The sequence below is a fragment of the Nasonia vitripennis genome (assembly GCF_009193385.2).
Source record: "Nasonia vitripennis strain AsymCx chromosome 3 unlocalized genomic scaffold, Nvit_psr_1.1 chr3_random0004, whole genome shotgun sequence".
NCBI classification, from domain to species: domain Eukaryota; kingdom Metazoa; phylum Arthropoda; class Insecta; order Hymenoptera; family Pteromalidae; genus Nasonia; species Nasonia vitripennis.
In genome coordinates, this window is record NW_022279623.1 from 1630001 (window position 1) to 1637962 (window position 7962).

The window sequence follows — 7962 nt, forward strand, 5'->3', positions numbered from 1 at the left end:
ACTCGTATATAGGAGAGGGGGAACATCGAGAGAAGCGCGCCGTATAAGTACAAATCGAATTAGCGTCTCTCCACTCCTTGCAAACCGGCCCCGAGCAGCCTGCCCCTAAACAAAAGCTTATACACCATCGGTATAGCGTGCTGTATGTGTGTGTGTGTGTGTGTGTGTGTGTGTGTGTGTCTCGCGCGCATATTTTCCATGCCAAGGAGAACTGGGCCCCCGTTATATGCTTATGCACTACTCACGCGCGCGCGCGGCTCGAGTAGGGAAGACGGATTATGGTCCACAATCGGACGTACGTCTCATTGTGCGCGTATAAGCCACTTGTTTCGCAAAGCAGCGGCAAAAAGTGTCGCGTTTATGCTGTCTTATCGCCGAGAACAATATATCTGCGCACAATGCCATTACTGCAGGTTATGATATCAGTCATACATAAGCGCTCGGAATAATTCATGAACTTTCTGCACCGGTGAAAGTTTTATTTATTGCTCCGCGCGCGCGCCGGCTTTGTTTAGCCGTTGTGAGAGCTCAATTAAAAAATTTTTCGAAGCGACGATCGCACCTGTGCAGTGTATAGCGTCGTTTTAACACTGTGAAATCAAACAGGAGTCGCATTTCCATAGGCGTATGTATGCAGTGTGTGCGCCGTAACGGCGCTCGGGTTAAAAGGCGCGCGCGCGCGAGAGAGATATATTTTCTTTTACAAAACAGTGGCAGGTATAAATCATCTAAGGAGGCCGTAAAACGTCATGGAAATATTAAGAGAGAAGCGCGCGCGAGTGAGGGAGAGAAAAAAATGCTTATTCCAGAGGCTCGGAGTGGCCGCGTCGACGGCTGCTGCGTATAACGCACCTTCGAAGAATGTCGGCGATGCGGAGGAAGATTTGCCTTGTCTGCGTGCTATATGCCCGCAAGGGCCGCTGAGCCGCGTTATACACATCGCGCTACTCCGCTTTGTGAGGTCGCGCGTGAAGGGTTCAACCTGCCCCCTCGCTTGCTCTCTTGCTTTCGCATATAGACCGCCGCTACTTTATTAGCCGCTGCTGTACTGATTTCTCGAAAATTCCACCTGCCCTAATTGGGATCCTTTATTTATAGGCGCGCGAGCTTAAAGTCACTCAGCCGATATCTCTCGCGATCGTAACCGCGCGCGCCGGAGAAGCGCGTGCGTTTTACATCCGCGAGTTTATCACTTCATTAGGGAGAGGAAAAACGAAATTTTCCTAAGTGCGGAGCCGCGTCATCAGGCGCGTTTCAGTCGTAAATAAAATTACGCGCAGCCTACTTTCTAAATCCCGTAGCGGCGGCGGCGGCGAGGATGTAAATCGATGAAAAGCGATTTTCTACTCCCTCTTATAAGCACACGGGATTCAAATTAGGTCGGACAAAGCAAGAGAAAAAATGACTAATCGCGAGCGCGCTCTTAATTGGATTACGATAATGTCAATCGGCGACTAGGTATACACCCGTTACGCGCGCTCGCTTCGTAGCTAACGGAAACACAGCTCGGAAGAGCGTAAAAAAGCGTCGCTATCGTCGTCAACCCGCGCGAGCTTTCTTCGCGGTGTACCCGAACCGGCTCGCTTATCTCGCCGGAAAAAGTAGGCAAAGGTTGCGCTGCGGCTTAATAGGCGCGCGGTAGCTTTACGACATTCGGCGGAGGGCCATAAATCGCTATGCGCGAGCCGTCCGATTTATACACCGATATCCGCCGTACCTAAGTGTACAAATACGCCCTTAATTGGACTGTCTTCTGTGCGCGAGGCTCCCGACGGTTATTCTGAGAGCGAGAGAGACGGACCCTTCCTCTCGAGAGATGTGTCCGTTCGAATCGGCTATTCGGGATACCTGCTGCCAGCGCGCCACGAATTGACGCTCAAGAAAGTCTCCTCTCCGCCAGCGTTCCCATATCAATTAAGCGCTTTAGAAAGGCCAGGGGGGAGAGAGAGAGAGAGAGAAGCATTATAAGATGGAAAATTATCTGTGCGCGTATATCGTCAGCGATATGAACGAGAAAATCCAGACGTGGAAATTATTTCCACCGCCGTCGCCGCTGCCGCGAGAGTGACTAATTGAATTAGCCGCCGATTTCACCGTTTTAAAATGTAGATTCGAAGCGTTTTTCCGACGCGCATATACGGTCGCGCGCGCGCGCATCGAGAAAGTCCCGGTGAATTCCTTTCCTATACGGATACTTTACTCAAGTCTCTCGAATCCCGGATTTGTTACAGAATCCTGCGCGCTTTGTTTTCTTTTTCATTCCGATCTCGCGCGGCTCTTCTCGGAAGCCGCCTCTATGCCGGGCGTCTCCCTGCGATCTTACGCGCAGAATAAGAAACTTTAACTTTCCATTTAAGAGCCGCACAATAACCAGGGCTTGGCGCGCGATCTGTACGGGGAACAAAAAAATTAGCACCTTCGCCTTCGTTCTTTTTTCCTCGACGTTTCTTCAAAATCTCGCTCTCTCGACGCGCGCGCGGCTGACCGGGATAAAAGCGCTGTTCTCGCTCGTCGCGTACACGTCCATATGTTTGCCGAAAAAATTAGCCGCCTAATGGATCACGTGAACGCGCGTCTATAAGCAAATACGAGAGCCGCACGATAAAACGCCAATTATAATATCAACTCAACGTCTCGACTCTTATCTCCCGCGCGACTGTTATTGTTTATTTAAAAAATTGTTAATTAAAATTGATCCACCTTTTATTCGCGTGATACGCGCTTTTGGGTCATCGCCACGCATCTTCCTCTAATAAAGCGAGAATCAATCCTTTCGTTACGAAAATCTCGGGTCCGCTCTCCCTTGCAATTCGTGTCACGGAATGGGAGAGATCGATCGTTCGCAGATTCGCGCCCAGCTGTTCCAACATCAAACACACGCTCCAAGGCTCGCTCGGGATGTCGACTAACGCGCATATGAGTACAAATGTCTGATCTCGCACGGGAGTGAGGTGGGGTCTCGAAACAACTGTGTTTTCTCGTCGACGCGTCGATCGATTTTTTTTCCGAACCGGCATGATTTACACCGATCACTCGACAAAGGAGTAGTGACTTTCCGCGGAATCGAGTTGCACTACACACGTACACGTATATTTACGTACTCAGCGCGCGCGCGTGACTCTCTCGAGGATCGCGAAACATCGAGTCGTGTGTGTATGTGTATCGCGCTCGAGAGGACCCGCATTGTTAGCATTGCCTGTCAGCCAGATATTATCGTCGGAGCTTTGAGATATTTATGTTTCTTAATAAATTATTTCCTCACCGTCGCTCGAATTCATACTGTTCGCGCCGAGAGGTGTACAGCACACGGGGGTTTTTCGCAAGTTTTCGCGCGAGACAAAGAGGCGACGATATCGGTTCCATCGGAAATTGGTTCAGCCGCTGAAAATTTATCTGCGCTGTCGCGGCCGACTTTTTCTCTTCCTATACGAGATACAGTCGAAACGCGCGAGAAATTTCGCGTCTCGATTCACACGTTTCAGAGGGCGGTATCTGCCGTGCCGATCGTTCTCGGCTCTTGGAAATCGATATGAGGCCATTGTGAAGTTTGTGTGAGAGATCCGAGTTTCATAACGTAAAAAGCTCGAGAGGGTTGACGTTATCGGGATCTCTTCTACTCCAGAGACGCGCATGTCAATACACTCGCGATCGTTTTAATTGAAGCTTCTGACAAGCGCCTACATAAACATGCGACTTTTATCACTCGAACGAATTGTGTCTCGCATGAAACGAGACGCGATGGAAGTGGGGCTGAAAAACACAGTTTCCTCATCGTGGCGTAATAGAGAACACACGAAGAAAATCGATCCGCTCTTGAGTTATACTCTCGATATGCATGTCATTACGCGAGAGCGGCGCGCTTTTTGTTTCGACATTCGATTTGAATTTTCGAATACCGGCCGCGCAACTTTTTAATCTTCGCTGCAGCATCGTCCAGAGCCGCTCGCGCGATCCAAGCTACGTTTCACGAACGTCTATACTTTATAGTTAGGCAACGGATTGATAAGAGCGAATCCATCGTACACGCGCGAGATTCAGCCGAAGAGATGTACAATGAGCGGATTGCGCAATCTGGGAAAAATTGCATATTCATCGGCTCTCCGCGCGGTGTTTGAAGTTTTTTACGAACGCGCGCTATTTAGCGAATCTTCATGACTATTCATGCGCCGCCGCGGCTTTATCTATTTACCGATTCCCTGTCATTCTCTTCGGCACTTTTTTGCCGCCGCGCCGACGGAGGGAGGAGCCCGTTTAAGAACAACAGAACAAGTCCCGGCTGGACAATGAATGCACTCGCGCGTTTAAGAGCGATCGACGACGGACGGAAAAGCGCGTGGCTCTGCTGACCTCCATCGCGCACGGCCGACCTAACCCTTGCCGCACAGAGCGAGAGCGAGAAAAGACGCGAGGACTCAAGGTCGTGCCATTCATCCGCGGCGTGCATCGCGTATCATATCCAGTAGTAAAAATCCCTCCTCACGCTCTCGCCGATGCACCGGGAGAAGAAGAAGAAGAAGAAGAAGAAGAAGAAGAAGAAGAAGAAGAAGAGAGAAATGAAACTCACCGTCTTGGGAGAGATCAGGTAGCGGCACACGGAGCTAGCACTCGCCGCACAAATCACTTCTCATCACAATTACTCGGGCTCTGCAGCATCAGCCCCCGGTGCGAGCTGGCGAGTAGCTGGCATGTCCGGTGATGCGGAACGCAAACGCCCTGCTATCTCGCTCTTTCTCTCTTGGTGGTTCCGCGGCGGCTCCGTGTACGAGGAATGTATCTTCCGCACTTTCGTACAATGATCACGCACACTCAGCGGCAGCCACCGCCGGCGGCGTCCTTCTTTTTCTCCCTCTCAATCGCACACTCGCAGCTTCTTCTCGTTCTCTCCGCTCGCTCCGCTTCCCGGAATGTGCACTCGCGGCTATGGGACACACACAGACGGCACTGCGATTTTATCCTCGCGCTTCGGGAAAGCTGCCGCTAGCTCGCTGCCCTCTCCCTCCTCCGGCTAATCGGGACTGGCCTTCCAGAACAATTAACTCCAAAGTCTAATCGATTTAATTAGCCGATCAATCTCCATGTGCTCGGGCCTGCCGTTCCGTTCGAGCGAAGCAGCGACACAACACACCAACACACCGGCTCTACGCTATGCACACACGTACGCCATCTCCCAGGTAGCTGTGCACACGAGGACGATCCCCTTTCGCGAGAGACGTCTCTCTAATAATCTCCCGTGTATCGGGCGGCCTGTCGATGAGCGCCGCAGCGGAGAAAAGAGACTCTCGCCGCGTGTGTGGGAAAACTATGCGCGACTCGAGTCGCCGCCGAGAGGACGATGTCTGCCGGCGATAAGAGCTGCTGCTCCAGCCGCGCAGGAGTCCTCGGAGACGGAGAGAGAGTTCGCACAGGAAAAATCCTACTCTCTCTCTCTCTCTCTCTCAAAGCGCACTCGCGATTCGCAGCGGCAGCATCGCCAGCACACTGACACTCGCTACTTTTGGCACACTCGCGTTTCGGCTGCACCACGTGCTCTCGGAGAGCGCAGAGTAAACAGGCCCCCGGTCCTCCGGCGGAGTGTGTACACACGAAGGCTACAGGTGCGCGCCTGCTCTCTTGCTCGCGCTCGCGCTTTCGCCGTCTTCCGCGCGGGTCTCTGACAATGATAATGATATAACAATGGGCCGTGCGTTCTCCGCTGGTTCAGATCTTACACTGGCGAGAGCAAGGCACACATACACATGTGTGGGCTTCTCTCGGGCCGCCGGTAGACAGAGAGAGGGAGAGAGAGCGAGAGAGCGAGAGAGCAAGAGAGAGAGAGAGAGAGAGAGAGAGAGAGAGAGAGAGAGAGAGAGAGAGAGAGAGAGAGACAGGGAGACGGCCCGGTGCTGCAGCGGCAGCAGGTAGGCCGCTTCCCGAGAGAGGAGGTGGAGAAGGAGGCGTAGTGGTGGACGCGATTGCCTGCACGGCGGTGGGGCGCGCGCACGGCACGCACACAGACTACAGAGAGCACACACGTTGTTATATGTGCCCACGGCTCCGCTGCTGACTCGCTCGCTCGCGACACACGTGCGCGCGGCGTTACAGTTCGCGCGAGCGCGCGAGACCGAGCTGAGCGAGGACGGCTGGCCCCGTTTTCGGGCGTGCAGGACATCGGGGATCCAGAAATACGCGGTGTATTTGGAAAAGTCCAAGCAAAACATAAAAGAGCCGCGAGCTAATTAAGACGGAAAAAGACGCGAGCGCGGGGCAAAGAAAATATGACGCGAGCGACAGCTGACTGGCAGCCACTCTAACTTTTAAAATCGAAAACACACTGTGTACACACGCCGCCGGGGAATTCGAAAAATCGCGAGAAACCGCAACCCTCTCGAGCGGAGAAGGAAAGCTACACTCGCCGCGATGCAAATAAGCCGAGAGCTGCGCACACACGTATACAACGACACATTCGTCCGAGTACATTCTCCTCTCCGGTGCAGCAGCGTACACGTTTGTTTTTTGCCCTCGCGCTCGGGCTCTCGATTACGGCAGGTAGAGAGACAGGTTGAGGGAAAGAGCGAAAATGAGGGAGGGAAAGGGAAGGAAGACGCGCCGCGCGAGGAGTGGGGAGGCGGAGGGGAATAAGGCCCCGGCGCGCATCGGGGGACATTCGCATCGGGAGAGGAACGGAGATGCTGCGCCGCGCGCGGAAGAGTCGAGAAAACGCTCGCGAGTCAGTACGGAGGCGCTCGTTGTTTTTAACTTTTCGATCTCGTGCGTCGCTGCGGATAGGGCCCCGGGTAGAGCGACTGCGTGGGGGCACACTCGCGGACCTACTGGACGCCGGACAAGAAAGAGATCTACAGCGATTTGAGCGCGCGCGCGCCGGTCGGAAAAAATTTTAAACACAATCATGAAACGAGAGATAATTGCGAGCTGATTGCTGCGTTAGGCGTGTAAGTTCCTTCGTAAGGCCTGTGTTTAACTTTTCTTTCTCTCTCTCTTGCTCTGCGTGTGTGTGTGTGCGTGTGTGTGTATGTATAGGGGCAAAAGCCGCCGTGATCGTTCGATTGTTGATGACGGCGATTTCACGCACTGCGGAGGCGCGCGTGATAAAACTTTTCGATCGCTTTTCGCAACGAGCTGCGCGCGCCGTGAATCGGTATTTTTTTGCGGGGTACTAAACGATGACTGGGCTTTTTTGTCATTGTTTGAGTTTTACAGCGAAAAAAAAACGACTTTTCAGTGGAGTTTATCAAGTAAATTGATTGATAAAACCTATACACACAGCGCAGCTACCTGCTGTCCGATAAAGTACCGCGATATCTAGTCGCCAAATTATACGTTGCCAACTTTCAAAATCACCACTTGCCGTAGTAGTGTATCAGTAGTTACGACTCGAGCGAGCCAGACTCACAAAAGCCCAGTGCGAGAGCTCGTTACGATCGAGCGCAGATCGGTAATCGGCTGAGCCATACGGTAATTCGTCGGAGAATATTCCAGAGAAAGAGAAAGAAATCCTCATGCGTGCCCTTACGAATGATCGATAACCAGCGATTCCAAGGAAAGATAGACCTCGTGGAGTATACAATTGCCGTGTTACCAAATTGTTACGACCCTCGGCTTGTCAATTTTAAATGACCGGGATCGCTTTATCTGGCCAACTCCCAGGCGACCGGTCCACCTGTCAACTCCCTCTTATCTCGCTCGATCCGTTCTTCTCTCTCCTCTCCCAACGACTTTTTTCGTTTCTTCTCTGCCTGATGTTTTTCTCTCGCGCGTCTCGTCGCTCTCTTTCGGAGGGAGCAGTCGAGCGTGCTCAAATTCGTTTGTACTCTCTCGATGTACACGCCATTCCGAGAATCCGAGGCCTTTTGTTATTCGACGTGGAACATCTGACATCATCGATTGTATAATGCAGAGTAAACATCGTTCGATTATTATCGTCGATACAAGAGCGTTCGGGAAATTGTCGAGATACCGCGAAAA

General features: G+C 52.3%; 1 protein-coding gene across 1 annotated transcript in view; it reads right to left on the minus strand.

Annotated features, from left to right (window-relative positions):
* The window catches only part of LOC100119354 (transcription factor SOX-5), a 126170-nt gene extending 120459 nt beyond the window's left edge, over window positions 1-5711 (minus strand). The window contains exon 1 of the mRNA XM_016988782.3: window positions 4565-5711. The gene's annotated coding sequence lies outside the window, so the exon portion shown is untranslated. The remainder of the gene's footprint in view (window positions 1-4564) is intronic.
* Between the last annotated feature and the right edge of the window lie 2251 nt (window positions 5712-7962).